The 21,391-nt window shown below is 38.1% G+C and overlaps 1 protein-coding gene across 2 annotated transcripts in view; it reads left to right on the plus strand.

The window, feature by feature from the left end:
• The window catches only part of PELI1 (pellino E3 ubiquitin protein ligase 1), a 95,366-nt gene that overhangs the window by 17,771 nt on the left and 56,204 nt on the right, over positions 1-21,391 (plus strand). The window contains exon 1 of one of the 2 annotated variants that reach the window (XM_021699055.2): positions 19,244-19,562. The exons of the other annotated variant lie outside the window; for it this stretch is intronic. The gene's annotated coding sequence lies outside the window, so the exon portion shown is untranslated. Of the gene's footprint in view, positions 1-19,243; positions 19,563-21,391 lie in introns of those variants that run through there. 2 annotated transcript variants of the gene reach the window in all.

Genomic DNA, 21,391 nt, shown 5'->3' on the forward strand with positions numbered 1-21,391 from the left:
TCTCCAGCATGGGGAGCTCCATCTGCCCTCTGGAGCTCAGGAGAGAAGTCTAGTTGATGACAGAGTCAGAGTCCACGTATGGATGACAATAGAAGTTATGGGAATGGAAAAGCGTGTTCTAAAATGTACATAGACACAGAAGAAAAACAGTATGTAAGGTAAAGAGGAGAAAACAAAGAATTGCTAGGAACGTAGGAGGAAAATCAGGAGAGAGAGATGTCTTGGAATTGAAAAGAGGGGAGAGTGTTAAGAAGTTCCAAGTGCAGTTGAATGCCACTGAAAGATTTAAAAAAAGACAATTTTCCAGAATATTGAGTAAGTTGGGGGTCACTGGAGACCTTGGCAAGGAACAGTTCAATGACATGGAAAAGACAAAACAAAGACACTAAAGGAAACATGATTGACCTTAAGGATGTTGTGCTAAATGAAATGTCAGTCACCAAAGCACGGATACTGTATAATTCCCCTTATATGAAGTACACAGAGTTGTCAAACTCACAGAGACAGAAAGTAGAATGGTGGTTACCAGGGGCTGCAAGCAGGGAGGAGGAATAGAGAATTACTGTTTAACAGGTATAGAAAGTTCAGTTTGGGAAATGACAAAGTTCTGGAGATGGATGGTGGTGACAGTTGTAGAGCAATGTCAATGTACTTAATGCCACAGAGCTATGCATTTAAAAGTTAAAATGGTAAGTTTTATGTTATGTATATTTTACTAAAAGAAAAAAGAGAGAATAAAATGATTAAATGAGAGATGAGAAAATGTAGGGACTGAATACAGCCCTTTCTCAAGAAGCTTGGTTGGGAAGAGAAGAAGAGAGAGAAGGTAATAGCTAAATGAGGGTGTAGGGTCCTGGGGGGCATTTTGAGGAGAGAGCCAGTAGAGAGGCTCTCTAGAGATATCAGAGGTGCATCAAAGAGAAGCAGTTCTGTGAGCTGAGCAAGACAGAAAGATGGTGAAATGGGCGCTTGAGAGCAACAGTTGAATCTCATTCTGGTGAACACTGAGAAAGGTGGAGTAACGTAGCAGAAGAATGACATTTGACCCATGAAGGATGAAAAAAGGTCTTGCTCTGCCAAGATGATGAACTTCAGCTGAGAAAATTTAGTAAACCATTAATGCTCTCTTGAGGTTTAAAAATCAATATCTAGTTCATTTGACTGTTTTAAGCAGCTAATAGTGGCCACACAGTCTTTTACAGATTAAATTGGTCAATCACAAAATATAGTGTGTCATATGCAGTGAATAGACACAATGATAATATTGTGATATGTAAGTTTTTATTTTCCCATTACATGTTGGGTGATGTTTTATCCAATAAAGGGCAAGAACATACACGAACTTTGAAGCTCACTATAATGTCAAAAAAGAGTATTGCCTAAATTTTAAGGAAGAGTATTGTCTGAAAGTTACACTCTTAAATATTTCCCTTTTTCACTAAATTTGTAAAATACTATATACTTTTATAGTATGTTATTTTAAATACCTACAAGAAAATTATATTCAAGTCATGGGTTCCCTTGAGTCACAAAGAAAAAAAAATAGTAAAGTAAAACAGCAAATTGTTTTCTCCAGAGTGAAAAACAGAGGGGTCTTTTTAGAAGCACCACATTTAATTCATATATTTTTAGTCTGTCTAAATGGTCTGGGCAAATTAGTATCCTACACATCAGAAATAATGCTCAAATACTGCACTGTATTTGTTTCTGTCTAGACATAAAAGTTTATAAATTACAAAGATAGAAATCTTTGATATACCTTTTCGTGAACATACACATACACTCGCAAGTGCTTAGGGAAGATCTGGCTGTTGGCCATGATTATGTGAATCTGCATCATTTCTTAGTTATATGAAGACACAGGACCAGGAAATCACATACAAACAGAAATGCTCTCTCACTTCCAGTCCTCTGACGTGAATTGAGTTTTGGGCTCTCTGTGGCAGTTTTTAGCTTTAGTCTATATGAATTTGTAGATGGTTGTAAGAACTCTCTTGTTGGGTACATGTGTGTGAACTTGTCATTAAAAAAACACCTTCAGGGTCACAATATGAGGTGGTAATAATGACACTAAAATAGAACTTTCTGTGCCACTATATGCATTAATCTCAAAAAATAAAGTAAATTTAAAATCTTTATTTGGTAAGAAGTATGTCATAACCATCACAAAGCATGTGTAACACAAGTATGACACAAAAACAAGTATGTCTTCGGAGCCGCCAATATCACACCCATTTGTGTGCATGGGCATTTGGATATTGAGGCTGCGCCACATTAAAAATGAGAGATCGCATTGTCCCCTGAGGTCTGGAACATGTGAACCAATTAAAAGTTGTAAAGAGAAAAAGGAAAGGAAATTAAAAGATTAGTCTTTCTTGAGCTGTCAAGTAGGTGGAGATAAGATTCCCTTTCAACATTTTCTTTTAATAAGCAAGGAATAGATCCGTCCTGTCTTTACACTATTGCTGCTAGAATGCTTCCTTTCCTTTAAAGGGGAAAAAACAGGTCATTGTGTTCTTTTAATGAATCTGCTATCTGAGCCTCATCTAGGTGTGTAAAGGACTGTTCTAGGCCAATTGCTCAGTTGTTGCTTTGACAAGTCCTGTCATACTGATTCAATATTTAAATGATTTCTTAGAAAATAAAATAAGAGAAATGTTTTTAAAAGGAGAAGTATATTCTCTTACATGGCTGAAATGCTGTCCTAATAATAGACGGACTCTTTCCAACTTACAGACTAATCAGTATATATGTGCTATTTGAAGCCTTAAACTGGAAGAAAGGACAGAGCATCTCTGGCATAATAAAACTTCATAAATAGATCTCTCTATGTTGTTATAAACTCAGATCATATTTCATAAAATATTTGAAGCCCATCAGAAGACCTATTCACAATCAGTTACTCTTTATTAATTAAATGCTCTAAGTCTTCAATGAGTGTGGGACCCACCTATAAAAACTCTCTGATGTTCCTAAGTACCATTTAGAAACAAAGCCAAAGTAAGATTTTCGTAAAAATATTAGATCGTTACCCTCTATGGTGTCCAAACACTTTGAAACAAAAAATCAAAATGAATGGTTTAGCATGGTTTTTAAATGGAATATTAAAATTGGAACTGTCTTAAAAACTCTACAAAAAGTAGTCATAGCTACACATCCTCCATCTGCGAATTTGCCCAAGAAAATATTTTCCTTTTTCTCTAAACTACATCCATTTCTTTGATTTTTTTTTAAATTAGCAAAAGGGCTTGAACAAAACTAACTTTATGCATAATTATGCTTTTGTCATTGACATAAAGCACCACTTCTGAGTGAACAAATATATATGTCTAAATTAAGTAATTATCTCCCACACAAAGTTTTCTTGCAACCCAAATAAAATGTTAAAGCTATTCAGTAATGAATGGTATTTTTTGTTTTTTGAATGTTGTCTATGATCATTAACCAATTGAAAATTTCTTAATAGCTATTTTTAAATTATTAACATTTTTCATTAAAAATACATCAAACACCTAAGCAGGACATGGGAATTTAAAAGAACATGCAAGTCAATAAAAGTAATGTACAATAGATGAAAACATGATTTTCTTATACTTCTAGAATATTTTTCATAAATAATTTTTTCAAATGTTCCCATGAATAGACTGGAGAGTGAAATTTTGTAATTAGTGTTTGAGTTATCTGAAAGATACTAGCTAAGCAATAGTTGGCTCATTTTTTTAAAAGTGGTAATTGAATGTATGGCTCTCAAATTACATTGAATGTAGTTTTTAGCTTTTTTTGTCTTTTTGTAGCTCAGAGAGCACACTGTGGATCATGATTATCATCATGAGACCAATCATCAATACAGCACTATACGGAAAGTATAGGAAATCCAGTTCAACATTGTATGTAAGACATACTGCTCTTTAAAGTAAACCCTTGGTTTATTTGGTGCTGAATACCTGAATTTTAAGTTCAGAGATCTTTGAAGAACATCTGGTGTCCTATTTTTCTTTTTTTTTTTTTTAAAGATTTTATTTATTTGAGAGAGAGAATGAGATAGAGAGAGAGCATGAGAGTGGGAAGGGTTAGAAGGAGAAGCAGGCTCCTCGTCGAGCAGGGAGCCCGATGTGGGACTCGATCCCGGGACTCCAGGATCATGACCTGAGCCGAAGGCAGTCGCTCAACCAACTGAGCCACCCAGGTGTCCTGGTGTCCTATTTTTCTCACAGAAGTATAGAATGGGGATAAATCCAATATTTTACTTTCTTAATAGCTTGAATTCCTGATAAATTAAAATTTCTTATAATTTGTAGAACACATTTTAGATACTGTATGATTCAGTATTAACACATAATCCAAGTTGGTATTAAGTGCTGGGACTATTTTTGTTGGGCCCTATGACACAAAATAGTGTTAACCTTTATTTAATATGTCTATTTGTCTGTTTCCCAAGATAGGAAACTTTATTTATCTGGTATCATTAGAAAAGAGGTATTCCACTTAGGAAAATTTTCCAGATACTTGAAGCTCATCCCTTTGAATGCACATTTCATTTTAACCCTATCTACTTTTGACTTTTTAAAATATGCAATACTTTCCCCTGCTTTCTTAAACAGAGAGTAATCAACATAATGTCACTAGTTCTTGATTATTGGGGTCTTAATTGTACATATTTTATTGTACCATTGTTACATTCAACCACTTTATGTATTCAACAAAACCCTCACAGGCTGGTGTAGTGTTTTCAGGGCCCTTTCCTTTTATACAGAATTGTAGACAAAATGCTTTATAAGTTCCTGTGTTTCTGGGGCTTTGTTAGAGTAGTGAGGTGTAGGAGCAAGAAATTAAGCTTTCATGTCAGACAGACCTGGATTCAAATCCCAGGTCCACTATTCACTAACTATGCAATTCGGGGGAAATTTATTTAATGCTTCGTAACCTCAATTTCTTCATCTAAAAAGGGGCTGCTTCTAAGTTACAGCATGGTTGCAAAGAATGAATTCAATAATAACTGTAAAGGGTCTGGTGCTCCCAACCCTCAGCCCCCTGCTGTTGTGCTGTTGGCCTCAGCTCCTACCAGCTCACTCCTCTTACAGTTCCCTGGCCCTTGTAGACCTTGACAGCAGGAACCTCCCCAACCTGTTCATCGCTGTATTCACAGTCCCTGATGTCTGCCTTTAATGCCCAAATTGTGGTCTCTGGTAAAACGCTTGTATTTGAATCCTGACCCTTCTGGTTTCTACTGTGTGATCTTGGGCAAATTTAACTACCTCTCTCTACTTCCGTTTCCTTGTCTGAGAAATGAGGGGAATCATAATACATACCTCCTAGGATTAAATTAGCTATTTATGTAACTATCCTTCACACATAGTAAACACACAATAAATGTTAGAGTCTATAATAACTGGGGGTTAAAAAAATTTATTGCTTCTAATTTTCTGTGACTAGGGGAATGAAATATCAAGTTTATTTAGATGAGTTTAATATTAGAACATTTTCTACTTTATTGTTTGTGATCTTTAGTATACAGCTTTTTAAACATTTTTTCCTTTTTTTTTAGCAGCTCAGAAGTTTTACCTTTGGGTTATTGGGTCCTATTTTGATTGCTGGATAAATGATCTCAAGATAATTAGGATTTTTACCCTATAGGACTATGAGATAACCTATCTTTTTGTTTCTTTTTTTCCTCCAGTGTCATTTGGTTCCATTTTCTCTGTTCCATTTATGAAGATAGATTTGAAGTTTCTTCTAAGCTAACCAGTTTGCCTGTGTTCAGGTATAGAAATGTTTGCCTTTTATTCACGTGTGGCCAACAATATCAATAGCCTAGGTCACAATTGGGCATGTCATCAGTAAAAATTCATAGCAGTTATATTTCTAAATCTTAGCATCTAACTTATTTCAAAATGGGATGCTTACATTATGTATTCCATTTCTTTATGTTAAGTATCACCTATTTGTCTTCAACTCCTAGCTCAGGCTAATCCTCCATTTGAATAATCTGTTGGAATTTGGAATTGGAGAGTGAAAGATGAGGGTAGAGAGCTGTGGTTAAGGAATGAATAGCAACAAATTGCTTTGGATACCAAAATAATCTCATGAGTGTTATTATATGGTTCTAATTGAACAACGAAATTTAGAAATTGAGTAAACAAAAGTTCAAACTGAACTTGCAATTATGAAAGGGTTTATTTTTTTTATTTCTTATCAATCCTACTACTTTATTTGTATAGGACAAGGTTTTTACTGAATTTCCTGTTTATTCTTCTCAATCAGCAAGACCACTTCTGAGTGGCAGAGCTTTCCTGAATTCTAGTTTTCTGGGAGATAAGAATTACTTTTCATGATTTCCCTAAACATTGTTAAGTCTGGTCAGTAAGAAACTAAAATGTAGGTGTCTGTCATAGTAATGATAATCTTCATATGAGCCAAATTGCTTTCTTTAAAAGTATATAATACTAATGGGCTTTTCCAGTACCATTTCCCCCTCTACATCAAGGGATTTTTTTCCCCCACATCCTAGAGATGATCTTTGAAATTCTTAAAGCCAGAGAGAAACTAGTGAGTGCAGGCAAGTTGTTCAATAAGCAAAGGGAGACCCAGGCTAGTGACCCATGGTTTAGAATATGCTATTTATGAGAGCGTCTTAGGAGAGGGAATTATAGGAGAGTTTTATGGGAATCCTGGTTGAGTCTGGGAAGGAGGCTGGAGTTTCTCACCATAGGGATATAAGTGTTGTGGTCAAGCACTATAGAATGTCTCTGTGACTTGACTTCAAGAAGTATCTTCAGCCCGATATCTGACCTAGAGAGAAATTTTAAGGGTAAGTCTGAAGAAAAATGTAGTGGTATATTTTCTGCTATTGCCGCTCAAGTGAATAGTATCAGGGATAAGAGGTGGGAAAGTAATTATTATGGTATATTTGGAAAATATGGCCATTTTCCTATGTGTTGCCTCTAGTATCTCTGATAATTCTTTACACCAGCATTTGCTTAATATGTGGAGAGCCAAATGTATGACTATAATTTACGGAGGCCTTGGGGAGCAGAAAATCTATCTCAATATGTAAATCACCAGGCATTTTCAGTTTTACTTATTATACTGATCTGATGTCACTTAATTAATCAGACTCTTTATAAATTGTTCTCTGAGGTTCATACCTAGAGTAAGACAATTTTTTAATCCATATTCTGGACTCACTTGGTCTACTTTTATTATTTTTCCATATATTTTATGGGAATACTATTTTATGTATTTTCTCATACATATACCCTCAAGTCCAAGTAAGAACTTTTTTCCTTTTCATTAGTGAGGCAAAGGTTTTTCTATTTCTATTACTTCTCAGCTTCCAGGTAAATTGATTCTTCATCACCACACATCTTCATTAGGTAGTATGTCTCTCACTCCCCATTCACTGAAACATGTTAGAACTATATTCTTTGCATTTATTATGTACTAAGTCCTCAGTCTTTTCTTTCTTTCAAGTTAGATTTTAAGCTAGTTTTCTTAGACACTTTTATATTTATCTTTCTAGACCTCATGCTGTTTCCACGTCTACATATGACATTATTTTTCTCACCCAAGCAGGGTTCTTTCTTAGTAAAAATGTTAGCATATCTAAAACTCAATTTGTCTACATCTCCTACCACAATGAGTTATGGTTACACTTAAATCTACACATATTTTGAGGCAGGATACCCCCATCAAGCCTAGCTCTAATGGGAATATAGTCCCATTGAACTTGCTAAAAAGAATAAGTTTATTCTTCTTTTTAGTTGCCCAATTTCTGGGGGATTAGAAAAAGATGCTAACCCTGTTTTATGTATAAAGTTGATTCTCATTCTTCATGGAGTATGTATTCGTGAATTTGCCTACTAGCTAAAATTTATTTGTAACCCCCAAATCAATGCTCATAGTGCTTTCGGAGGTCATTCATGGACACGGGAAGAGTAGCCAAAAATTTGAGTCACCTGGCACCCTCATACCTAGCTGAGGCTGAACAAGGCAATGCTCTGCCTTCTTGTCTCAGCTCTCATAGTATAAATAAGTGTCCTTTTTGTGGTCCATTTAGCACCACATTGTTCAAATTTTTGTGCCTTTTTTCTTTTTTTGGTGATTTCAATGTTTAAAATGGCCCACAAACATGGTGCTGAGGTGCTGTCTAGTGTTTCTAAGTATAGGAAGGCTGTGATGTTGCCCTCAGAGAAAATATGTGTGTTAGATAAACTTCATTTAGGCATGAGTTATAGTGCTGTTGACTGTGAGCTCAATACAATATATACTAAATAAGTTGTCTTTAAACAGAAGTACACATAAAATATGGTTATCTATTGCTCAGTTAACTGAGATGTTGTGACCAGATGCTCACAGGATCTTAATCTTGTATTTCCTCTAGGAGGCATGGTTCAGTATTCACTAATTCAGTGTTCACAGCAGCTTTATAGATCATAACTACTACGAATAATGAGATTCAAGTGTGCATGTGTGTATGTGTATTTCTGTGTAGCAAAATTACTGCAACTTGCTAATACCTCACTGAACAGCATATTAGAGTTTATAATGCACCCCTGAAAATCCTATAAGTTAAATCTAGTGAAATTATATATACATTTACCCTTTGATCCAACAATCTTATTTCTAGAAATCTATCCTGAAGTTATAGTGGCAAATAAAAGAACACCCATCACTGTGAATCTTCTAATGGAAACACACGACACCACCTTTGAAACAGTCTTGACAAAATTGAACTTGAATCTTTTATGCCTCTAGATCTAACTATCAATTTATGCAAAATTCAAGGAACAGAGGAATATGTAAAACACATGTGGATGCAAGCAGCAGAATCCAGACTAGACATTCTACTGACCTGAATTCCTCAACAACAACCAACCCCCTACACCCACGCACCCACCCACACACACAAACACCACTTAGACCACTTAGACCTTAAAAGAGACTTAAGCACTGGTAGTCTTATGGAAGAATGTTCATAGCAGCTTTATTCTCAATAACAAAAACTTTCATTAACCAAATTTCCATCAACAGGAGAAAGGACACACATATTGTAGTAGTGATAGCAATTTTAAGAAGTAGACCAAATGAATCTCACAGACATTATACTAAGAAGAAGCTGGACATAAAAGAGGATAAAGGCCTAGAACAGGTACTAAATCTAAGGTTAAAAAAAAAAATCAACATAGAAGTTTCCTGTGAAGGGGTAAGAGACACAAGGGGACCATCTAGTGAGATGTAAATTCCTATGTGATGATAGGGATATGGGTTATATTGATATATCCATTTGTCAAAACTATACAGCTGAGATTTGTATGTTTAAATACATGTATAGGGCGCCTGGGTGGCTCAGTCGTTAAGCACCTGCCTTCAGCTCAGGTCATGATTCCAGGGTCCTGGGATCGAGTCCCGCATTGGGCTCCCTGCTCCATGGGAGGCCTGCTTCTCCCTCTCCCACTCCCCCTGCTTGTGTTCCCTCTCTCACTTTGTCTCTCTCTGTCAAATAAATAAATAAAATCTTTAAAAATAAATAAATAAATAAATATAAATAAATAAATACACGTATATTTTACCTCAAAACACTGTTGAAAAAAATAATGGAATGGAAGTTAGAGAGTGGGTGGAGGTAGAGATGATACAAGGAGACAGATTGCTGGTCATGGTTGAAGCTGGGTGGTGCGCATATATATTATACTGCTTACTTTGTATATGTTTGAAAATTTCCATAATATGAAAGTTTTTTAAAAAGAGAGAATTAAGAGATAATAACAACCAATTGCATTTTTGGCTCTCAATTCTTAAAAACTGTCTGGATGTTTGAGGATATTAAGGAAATATTCAGGAGATTATTTTTAGCTGTGATAATCACGTTATAGTTTCATTTTTAAAATAAAGATACCCAGTTTTTAAGAGACACATATGGATATACAGATAAAATTATATGGAATCTGAGATTTGTTTTGAAATAAACCAGTGGGTGTGGTGGAGGTAGAGACAAAACAAGGTTGACCAGGAGTTGAAAATTCTTCAAGCTGGATGATGGATACATGGGATTCATTAGACTATTCTCTGTTCTTCCGTATATTTTGAAATTTCCTATAATAAAAAGATCTATAAATAATGCATTAAAAACATACTCCCGTAAACTGAAAAACTCCAGGCTGCTAAGTCTGGTCAAATGGATGGAACCTTGTGACTCCGCTAATGTGCAATGATGATTTTATCAGAGAAGAGACAGGCTGGGGGCAGGAGTCCCGGCTGGTAACACTAGAATGGGGTGTATGGTGACTCAGGTTGGGAGGCTGGGAGTTTTATACAGTGACACAGCAGGGTGGGGTTGTGAGGAAACTGATCTCTGAGAGGTAACTGTGGAGGCAGGACCAGCAGGAGACAGATGCTTAAGGCAGGTTGTGAAACTGAATGGGGGAATTATCTGAGAAAAGATTAAAGCAGTACCAGTTCAGGAGACCTCATTGGGAGGAATCAATCCTGAAAAAGGCAGAACTTAACTAGGAAAATTTTATTGGCAAAGTCCAGGATTCCTGTACACAGGCCAACAAAGAGATGTTAAAACAAAACGAAACAAAACAAAAACTGATATAGAGAGTAGACTAAAGAAGACTACCAAGGAGGGTTTGGGTTATGGGGCACCAACATAGCTGGGAGAGCAAAACAAGGAGAATTAGAGGGAGCACCATGTATTGCCAACTTTAAATATGGCTGTTTACCCTAAACCCCCTCCGTACCCCAGCCTGGCTCCCCAGTATTCCCTAACCATGCCTCAAGAGTGTCTATATTACCACTCCAGTAGTATAGAGTGGTAATGCTTCACAGTTAGTGTGTCTCTTTTGTACTTGAACGCTAAGAAAGTAGTATTTTAGAAAGTCAGGTATGTTCTTAAAGGTATCAGTAAAAGATTTTAGAAAAGGAGGAATATAGGTAGTTATGGCAAAGTATTTGAAACCGTTTTCAAAAATGAATGAAAAATAGGCTCCCACAACATGGCAGACTGGGCTAATTGTAGCCACATTTTCTCATACAAATACATAGACATCCTGGGTAAATATAACAACATAGCTGAGCTTGAGAGAAATCCTTATTGCCAGAGGGGAAAAAAACGTTGTATCAGGAGAAGGGGACTCAAAGCCAGAGACCTAAATCTTGGCCTTAAGGGCCTGGGGCCAGGGTTTTAATGCCCATATAGGGACAGGAGATGTGTATTGGTATTGGCAATGCAGAGATTAGAACTGGGATCCCTGCTAACACCAGGACTTTCAAATAGCTGAAAGCCAATATCCAAGCTCAAGGCAGTCAGGCAGAAGGAAATTCCCCATTTGTGGAAGGATCAGCCTTTTTGTTCTATTCAGTCTTTCAACTGATCAGATGAAGCCCACTCACATTAGAGTGCAATTCGCTTTACTCAGTTTAGTGATTCAAATGTTAGTATCATCAAAAAACACCCTCAGAGACACACCTAGAATAATGTTTAAGCAAATATCTGGCCCAGTCAAGTTGACACATAAAATTAACAATCACTAGTATTTATCTCATAGAGTTGTGTCAAAGATTAAATGAGATAACATAGAGCAGGATGCTTGGTCAAAGTAAGATCTTAATAATGCAATAAATGTTAATGGTTGTTATCGTTATCACTCTACACACTCTCCCTGGGGGATCTTTTTTTAAAGATTTATTTATTTATTTATTTATTTATTTATTTATTTATTTATTTATTTATTTGAGAGAGAGTGGGGCGAGGGGCAAGAGAGAGGGAGAGAGAGAGAAGCAGACTCCCCGCTGAGCACAGAGCCCGAAGCGGGGCTCGATCTCACGACCCTGAGATCATGACTGGAGCCAAAACCAAGAGTTGGACACTCAACTGACTGAGCCACCCCTAGGCACCCCTGTCCCTGGGGGATCTTACCCACTCTCAGGTTCAGTGATGGCATGAGTCCTCAATATTTATCTCATGCCTGCTAGATATCATCACATTCACTTCAAACTCTGTTGTCCAAAATGAAATTCATTATTCTCTACAAAGTTGCTTCTCCTCTTGTGTTCACTATATTAATGAGTAACTTCAATGTATAATGTCCAGTTACACAGCCAGAAACCTCAAAATTATCCTTCTCTCCTCTTTCCCTCACTTCCCACATCCAATCAGCAATTGAGTCCCGTTCATTCTATCTCTTGAATGTCTTTGGTATCTGTTCTCTTCTTTCCATTCCCACAGCTACTTAGTCTGTCCATCATTTCTCACCTGAATTATTACATATTCTTTTAACTGGTCACCCTGGTCAAACACAAATATGATTTATATCACTCGTCTGTTTAAATTCTTCCAACAGTTTCTCATTGCCAAACTCCTTGGCATGGCATGGCATACAAAGACTTCTGTAATCTGATCCCAGAAAATTTACCTAACTTCATGATTCAGGGTGCCCACATCACACCCTATCATCTGGCCTGAATTGCTTATAGTTCTGCAAGTGGGCCATGCTATTTCAACTTCCATGTTTTTTCTTATAGTGCAAGCTCTACTGAAAAGTCCTCATTTTTCAGGACTCAGCTCAACCACTACCTCCTGTTTGAAGTGTTTTCTGACTGTATTCTCATGTAAAATTGATTATTCCCTTGTCTACATATCCACTATTTCCAAAACATACTTCTAGAAAAGTGATTATAAAATTTTGTTGTACTTATCTATTCCCTTGCTTATAAGCTTTTTGAGGGTTGGAAACATGACTAATTAATCTTTACATCAATAGCTTGGCATTATGCTCAATGAGTATTCAATGAAAGAGTTAATGCATTAAATTTGAGGTATAAAAATACAAGTAATTATTCTATGAGCAGATAAATCAATAGGGATGGAAACACAATCTAAATCTTCTCTCCACAAGTTTTCCACTTCTCTCATTATTTAGTATTTTTTAAAGTTTCAAAATAACTGCTTGCATACATGTTGGTTGGCCTAATACTGAGAATATACAGGCTGCATTCTTCAGTATATAAGCACATTCCTTTAAAACATTAAAATCTTAACTAGCTTGTCTTTGACATTTTCCAAATATATCTAAAATGTCAGAGACAGCATTTGGGGCCTACAAATCTTTTGAGTGAAAGCCCAGGCCTTCAAATTGTGTGCCATTCACAGGTTTAAAATAGGAACATGTTCCATGTTGACTGTGAGCTATTTGGAGACTCTGAGAACATTAAAAGAGAATAATTTTATTTTAGGGAGGAGGACTATTGGAAGGTAGAAGTTTTAAGAGATAACCTACATAATTTATGAGTATTAAAATGCATGCCTCCCTCCCGCCCCAACACACATTATTACTCTCAAATCTGAAAGTCTTAGCAAGAGTTCAATATGCAGTCTAGGTCTTCCTGATCCCAAAGACAAGACTGCCTGTGTTTCTAGTAAAAAAACAACTTTTAACGTACATGAACTAACAGGATATAATCATTTGTCAGTATAAAATACGAGAAATTTGGACAAATATGAAAAGGTATGTTCATATGCTGCAGATGAAACATTTGCAATAAAAGGAGAAAAATAAGTTTGTAAGTTTTTTTCAAGTCATAAGAAAAGATTGGTATATCCAATTCCCTCTACATCATTTACTAGCAAATTAGATTAATTGCATGATGTTTTGGAGAAGGGTATCAATATTGTGATCTTTTCCTTATATTCATATTCTAAATACCATTTTCATGTATGTTTGGAAGGAGGGTAGAAATACAGTTTTAGTTGATTTTTATATAGTCAGATGTGGAGGAAACATTGGAATTTACTGAGCAAAGTCCCAAGATCAAGAATTTTTTAGAATTTAAGACATCTAACAAAACCTAAGTTATTAATCCCCCAGGATCCACTTTCTTACTGAAATGAGTAGATATTTGAATATACCAAATTTGAAAGGGCAGATAAGCAACAAAAGGATAGCTGTTTTGGTCAAAGAAATGTTCAGTATTAAACTAGATACACAGACTGAGTGGATGATGGTAAGTGAAGGTACACTCATTTCTTTTCCTGTGACTGAAATTTCCTGAATTCAAAGCACTGCAGATTTTGAAGAACTATAGAGAAGTGTATGGTGAACACAATTTTAAAAAAGAGAGTCACTGATTTTCACAGGTAAATGAATGCCACCTTGATTTTCTACCCAACTTTGGAGTACGAACCCCATAATATGTCTAAATTGGGCTATCTCAACCTTATTATGGTGGCTGCTTCAAAGTAGTATATATTGACTGAGCATTTACTCTATTCCAAGGACTTTACATGTATTTCCTCTTTCAAGAAAAGTTGATTGAACTAATAGTAGGGGATGTTCATACAAAAGATAAACTATTCCTGCAATTTTAGTGACAAGTACACGAACTCCAGAATTATGTTGAAGTTGCTGCCAATGAGACCAAATTTTGAGCAATGTATGGGTCTGCCTGATTGTGGGAAATATACTTTATTTCATGAAACTACTATAAGCATGTAGCTATTCTGATTATATTCAGCTGTACATACATAGAATACAAAAATAACAATGCCTATAAATAAGAAAGAAGTTTATTTCTCTCTCACTTAAAAGAGGTGAAGGGGTGCCTGGGTGGCTCAGTTGTTGAGTGTCTGCCTTCAGCTCAGGTCATGATCCCAGGGTCCTGGGATTGAGCCCTGCCTCAGGCTCCCTGCTCCTCAGGAGTCCTGCTTCTCCCTCTCCCACTCCCCCTGCTTGTGTTCCCTCTTGCTGTGTCTCTCTCTGTCAAATAAATAAAATCTTTAAAATAAAAAAAAAAGAGGTGAAGAGATAGAAAGTCCAGAACTTATGTCAGCTCTATGGTCATTAAGGATGCAGATTTCTTCATATTTCTGTTTCTACATTCAAGCATACCTTTTTAGGATTTCATTTTGTCTCCACTGTTGACTTATTAGCTATACCCATTTGTTTTATTTTCGATGGGCATTCTAAGATTTAGAATGCACATTTTTAATTTATCACAACTGATCTTCAAATAATAGTACAACATTTCACATATAATATAAATTCTAACAATATAATTCCATTTCCCCCTTCCATCCTTTGTACTATTATTGTCAAGCATTTTACTTCTACATATGTTATGAACCCCATAAAACAGTGTTATATTTTTGTTTAAGTAGTCAATTATCATTTTTTAAAAATTTTTAAGTGGGGGTGGGAAGCCTTTTGTATTTACTTATATAGTTACCATTTCCAGAATTCTTCATTCTTTAGTATAAATCCAAGCTTCTGTGTGTGTGTGTGTGTGTGTGTTTAATGCTGAAAAAGTTGCTTTAACATTTCTTGTGGTGCAGCTCTGCTGGTAACGTTCTCTCAGCTTTTGTTTTCTTTAGCTTTCCTTTTTTAGAAAGATATTTTCTCTAAATATAGGATTCTGTGTGACAGATTTTTTTTTCTTTCAGCACTTTTTTAAATGCCCTTTCATTGTCTTTTGACTTGCATAGTTTCTGATCAGAAGTTTATTGAATTTTTGTCTTTATTTATACATAATGTACCTTTCTTCCCACTGGCTGCTTTTAATATTTTCTTATCACAAGTTTACAACAATTTAATGATGATGTCTTTTGTAGTGGTTTTGTGAGTGTGTGTGCTTACTCTGCTTAGGGCTCGTTGGACTTCTTGAGTCTCTGGGTTTATAATTTTTATCAAATTTTTAGCTATATTACTTCAAATAATTTTTCTGTTGCCCTTCTCACCTTTCTCTTATCTGGAACTCCAGTTGCACAAAAGTTAGAATACTTGATATTATCCTACAGATCACTGAGGCTGTTTTTCTTTTTCTAGTTTTTGTTGTTGTTTTAGTTTTTTTTTTTTCTTCATGTGCTTTACTTTGGCTAGACTCTACTGCTATGTCTTCAAGCTTACCAATCTTTTTTTCTGAGTGTCTAATCTGCTTGAGTGTTAATCCCACCCAGTGAAATTTTTATGTCCATTGAAATTCCATATTTTTATATCTTTAATTTCTCTCAGTATATGGAGAATATTTATGATAATTTTTAATGTTGTTGACTGATCATTCTACCACCTTTGTCATTTCTGGCTTTGTTTACATTGACTGACTTTTCTCCTGGTTATAGATTACATTTTCCTACTTCTTTGTACGTTCTAGTTCCCTTGCTAGTTCCCAGGCATTTTCATGATCTTCCTGACTACTCCTTAAGTGCTGGTGTTCCCCAGGATGCTATTATTGATTCTTCCTTTTCTGCTGTACATACTCCCGGTGGGGTTATTTCATCCATTCCCATAATTTTGACTACCATCTATATGATGGTATATTCCAATTATAACTTCTGCTGTCCAGATCTCTCTTCAGAGCACACACACACACACATACACACACATATATATAGTCCACTTCTCCACAGAGATGTCCAGAATTATCTCAAACTCAACATATCCAAAGTGAATTCATCAAATTCCCCCTCAAAAGCTGTTCAATCTCCTATATTCCCTAACTCAGTGAATGGCATCACTAGCTCATAAATCTGTGACTCATCCTTCTTCTTCCTTGTAATAGATATTGTGGCTCCCGCCTTGTCAGCCTTTGTTCTTCGTTTTCTGGGCAATCACCTCAGTTTTCATTGGGATATCCACACCTCCTCATCACAACTTGGGGGAATCTGACTCCTTTGGGTCTAGGGGCAGGGCATATGTCTTTATCCTAAGATAATTAGCCTCATGTCATCCCCTGGCCATGTATAGACACATGAACCAATTCTTGAGGCTTCTGGGAAAGGTGTTTTCTCTCCTTTCTAAGAGAGTTTTCAAAAATTTTACTTTTTTTTTTCTTTTCATGTGCCTAGATGGTGAAACTTAAAACCACAGGAATTTTTAAAACCACTGTCATTTGACCATAGGCTAATACTAAGTAAGGAAAAGCAGTGAAACAAGAGAGAAACATGACATCTTTGAACTGTTGAATCATTCAGCTCTGTAGCCCACCTTTTCACTGGACTTTCTATCTAGATAGGTAATATTGGTTTATTGGTTAAGCCGGTTAGAGTTGGGTTTTTGCTGCTTGCAACCAAAAGCATCATAACTATAACTTTCCTTCACCTTTCACCCCCAAACACAGGCAATTGCTCACTAGGTTCTATTAATTCTTTTAAATAGTGCCTGAGTACCCTCAGTTCTGTCTCCTGCTACTGTGAATGCCTTAGTTCAGGCTCTCCTCTTTTTTTAAATGCCTAAAATGCATTTCTAAAATACATATCTTATCAAAATTTCATCTGCTTACATCCTAGCATGAGTTTCCATTGCTTCTAGAAAAGAGTTCACATTCCTTAGCATATTGTATAAGATTCTTCATGATCTAAGCAGTTTCCCTTACTTTTTATGCATCTCCTCTCACCACTCCCTCAACCCTGTTCTACCAACAATGCTGAACTCTTGGCATAACCAAAATACTGTACAGTCTCCTGCCTCTAGCACTTTGCTCCTGCTGCTGTCCACCTCCACCTGCAATGCTTCCACCCACTTCTCTCTTCCCCCTCCTCCACCAAAGTGCACAAACATGCTGATGTGTAGTCATCTTCAAGCTCATATGTTCTTGGAAGCATCTCCTGACCTTGCTTGAGTCTGGGGCAGCTATGTACCAAAGCACCTGGTGTGCTTTCCTGTTACAGTATTTATCACACTGAGTCCCTTTATTTACCTGTCTCCTCTGTGCATAGCAAGCACTTTGAAAACAAGGAATGTTTCTTTTACATTCTTGTATCTCTACTTCTGAGAACTAATAAAGTGCCTGGGACAGAGTATACTCAATAAATGTTTTTTTGAATGAGTAATTATTTGCTGTACAAACATAAGGATTTCTGATCTTGAGATTCTATTTGAAAACCTCCAATTTTTCTTCCGTGACATGTGTTTCTGATTTATAAACATTAATCTTTTTCTTCCAGGGTATGGGTTTCTAGCTAGGCAGAGAAGGAAAACAAAAGAGCTTGGGACAGGTTGCCTTTAGTCCTTTAGAGATCCAGTAACTGTATCCTGCCTTTCACCACCCTCCTCCAACACCAGTTCACACCTGGGTGCCCGATATGGGTGTAGACTTAGCTGACCAGCCCAACAGCATATTCAGACCTTGGTTCAGACTTCTGTTATTGCCAAATGAAAGTTTACCAATATAAGTACAGTAAACAATTTTCAACCTCCCACGTATCGTTTGAATTTATGTATATTTCTTTAAAAATCGTAGACCCTAAAATAAACAAATCTGGATTATTTTACACCCGGCAAGTAAAAAATACCAATCCTAATCCTGAACTTTTACCTTTGCTGGTCTTAAAGTATGATGTGACTAAGTGAAAAAATTAACTATGGGATTCCGACCGTGTTCCTAATAGTTTTATCACTTAATTGTTAAGTTACTGGAAGGAACTACATTTCTACAAGTCTTAAGTAAAAAACAAAACAAAACAAAAAACCTTGAATTTAAAGCAGAGAGGATTCGTTTGAGGGAAGGGAAGGAAATGGGTATTTCTTTTTTTTTTAGATTTTATTTATTTATTTGAGAGAGAGAGAATGAGAGAGAGCACATGAGAGGGGGGAGGGTCAGAGGGAGAAGCAGACTCCCTGCCAAGCAGGCAGCCTGATGTGGGACTCGATCCTGGGACTCCAGGATCATGACCTGAGCCGAAGGCAGTCACTTAACCAACTGAGCCACCCAGGCGCCCCAAAATGGGTATTTCTGATTCAGAATTTTGAAAGAAAATGAAGCAGCAGGGAAGACCGAAATATCGGCAGGAAGTCAGATTTCACGGGGCACATTTGAGTGGTGAAGCTAGGAGCTGGGGGTGGAGCGAAGTAGGAAGGACTAGCTGAGGGCGGGATCCCTAACAGCACCTAAGACAAGAAGGGCCTTGTTCAGCCCGCAGCAGCAAAGAACACGTTCTCTCCCTCGGTGTGTCGGTGACCATAGTAACAGTAGGGGCCGACCCTCTCTCTCTCTCCTCTCCCTCCCTCTCTCTCTCTCTCTCTCGCGCGCGCGCGCGCTCCCTCTCCAAGCATGCGCAGTGCAGAGAGAGCCGGGCAGCATCTTCAACGAGGTTTCCCTTTTTTCTTCAGTCGGAAAACTACAACTCCCAAGAGACCACTCGGCGTCGCGTCACCGCCTCCCGCTGTGGCCCTGCCCGGTCCCCTCCCTCCTGCCCCGCCCTCCTCCTAGTCCCCTCCCTCCCTCCGAGTGTGTGTCAGTGACCCAGAGGCGGTGTGAGGCTGAGGGACCGTCGGGGGGCGCCGCCGCGGCCGCCGCCTCCACCAGCAGCACCAGCCGCGCCGCGCGTTCGGATTTGCCTCGAGCCCTCCGGGAGCGCACCACAAAGCGGGCCCCCGTCTTTCCCCCCTTCCGCGGCTCCTCAGCATTCGGCTCCGAGGCCAACTTCCCTCGCGGGGCTTGGCCGGCTGGCGAGGAAGGCGGCGACAGAACGCTGGGCTCTCTGCTCGCGCTCCTCGCGTACGCACACTTCACCCCCTCGCTCCGGATCTCGGGGCCGTGCTGGGATTGCGGCCACCAGCAATTGTCCGGTGAGTGTGGCCGCGGCGCGTCGCGGGAGGGAGGGTGACGGGGCTGGCGAGGGGTGCGGGCAAGGCGGGCGCGCAACTTCCTCGGCGGCTGCCCGGGGCGACCGGCCGGCTCTCCCTGCCCGCCTGCGCGCCCCCGCTCTAGAGGCGGCCGGGAGCGGAGTTTGCGGCGCCGACATCCCGCGCTCTCGCAGGAGGAAGAGCCTTTGTCAGGCCGGCCCGACGCTCCCTCCCCCTCCGCCCGGGAGTCCGGCGCGCGGCGACCAACTCCGAGCCCCGCGCCCGGCCGCATGCTGCGGGAGGGGAGCTCCGCGGGGGCGGGGAGGAGAGAGAAATGAAAGAGAAACAAAGGGGGCGGTGGGCTTTTCTTTTGTTTGTGCGAATCTGCTAACTTATTTCTCCTTCCTTATATAACGCAGACTTCCAAGTTAGTCATTTCTTTTTATTGTTGTGATTATTGTCATGTTCTCTGCGTGTCTCTTGCATTTCCTTTCATCTCTGGATCTCAGAGCGTTTAAAAACACTAATTAATTACACCTCTGGGGTCCCTACGAAACAAGTTAATACGCCCGTTTTCCTAAGTGGGTAAACTGAGGTCCGGAAGAGCTCTCTAATTGATGGATACTCTTGATCTTCCGCCGCTCCTAGTGTCTGAGGACCTGAAAGCATTTATGAGTAAGAACTCGTTCTCCAATGCCCCGTGGAAAAGTTAAAGATGCTCATTTTAGTTACAGGTTAACTGAAGTCTAAAAGAAGTCTGGGTAATTGTTAGGTAGTTCAAATAATAATTCTTCTTGCATAGTATTTGAATCTTAAAACCTCAAGGACTCTTGAAAAATGCTTCGAGTGTGGAAAATGCTGTAAATCATAAACTCACCTCACCATCTACTTTTAATTTTGTACACTCGGGTCTCTTATGAGGCAAGATGGGGAGCGGGAGGGCAGAGATTTTTTTTTTTTAATGTAGATTTGACAGATATTAATCACTACACAGAAGGAAATGTGTCTTCGTTTTAACAGCATCAACAACCTTCCCATCGTGTAGTCATCAAACAGTATGTTAACAGATAATTGAGGGAGCATTTTATCCATAAGGTGCAGATTGTGCCATGGACTGAAGCTTTAAGTTTGAAAAGGTCATCTGTTTGTTTTGGTTCAAAGGCTGTGTACTTTTCCTCCTCTGCAAAATGTTATTTTGTTTTTGTAGCAGCTGATCTTTTGTTTCAGAACTGGCTTTGTCTTTTTCTACATTGAATATGTATTATAGTAGAAGAGGGATGTAAGATGCTGGGTTTTTTGTTTTTGTTTGTTTTGCACTGTAGTGTGAATTTAAATTTTTCAATTGTGGAGAAGGTTCAGTCTCTTCATTTCTTCTGTTTCAGTTTATGATGTTTCCTTTAAAACAGGAAATGTTTTCTCAGAGTGATCAGATTTACATCTCTCAAAACATTGTCCTCATTGTACAAATATATCATATGAATTCCTTTTGTTTTTTATTCACACCAACAACCTTTTCTGGAGGAAAATGCTTAACTCTGAGGACAAGCTTATTTATTTTGGTAGTTGAACCAAACTGGAGGGTACCAAAAATTTTAATCAAGCATCATTTCTAGTAGTTATTTCCTGAGGTGAATGATGATCAGAACTATAGTAACAGTGAGTACTTTCACTTATCCTAATTACTCTTGAATTTAACTTTGTGTAATATAGATGCCCCCAGATTTTAGATTCTGGTCGTTCCGTCAGAAAAGGAAAGTGAGACATTTGCTATTTTCATATTTCTCTCCAATCCTCTAACCTGTCCCCTTCCTGTTTAAAGAGGTCTTGAGTTT

This window comes from Neomonachus schauinslandi, chromosome 10, assembly GCF_002201575.2.
Source record: "Neomonachus schauinslandi chromosome 10, ASM220157v2, whole genome shotgun sequence".
Classification (NCBI taxonomy): Eukaryota; Metazoa; Chordata; class Mammalia; order Carnivora; family Phocidae; genus Neomonachus; species Neomonachus schauinslandi.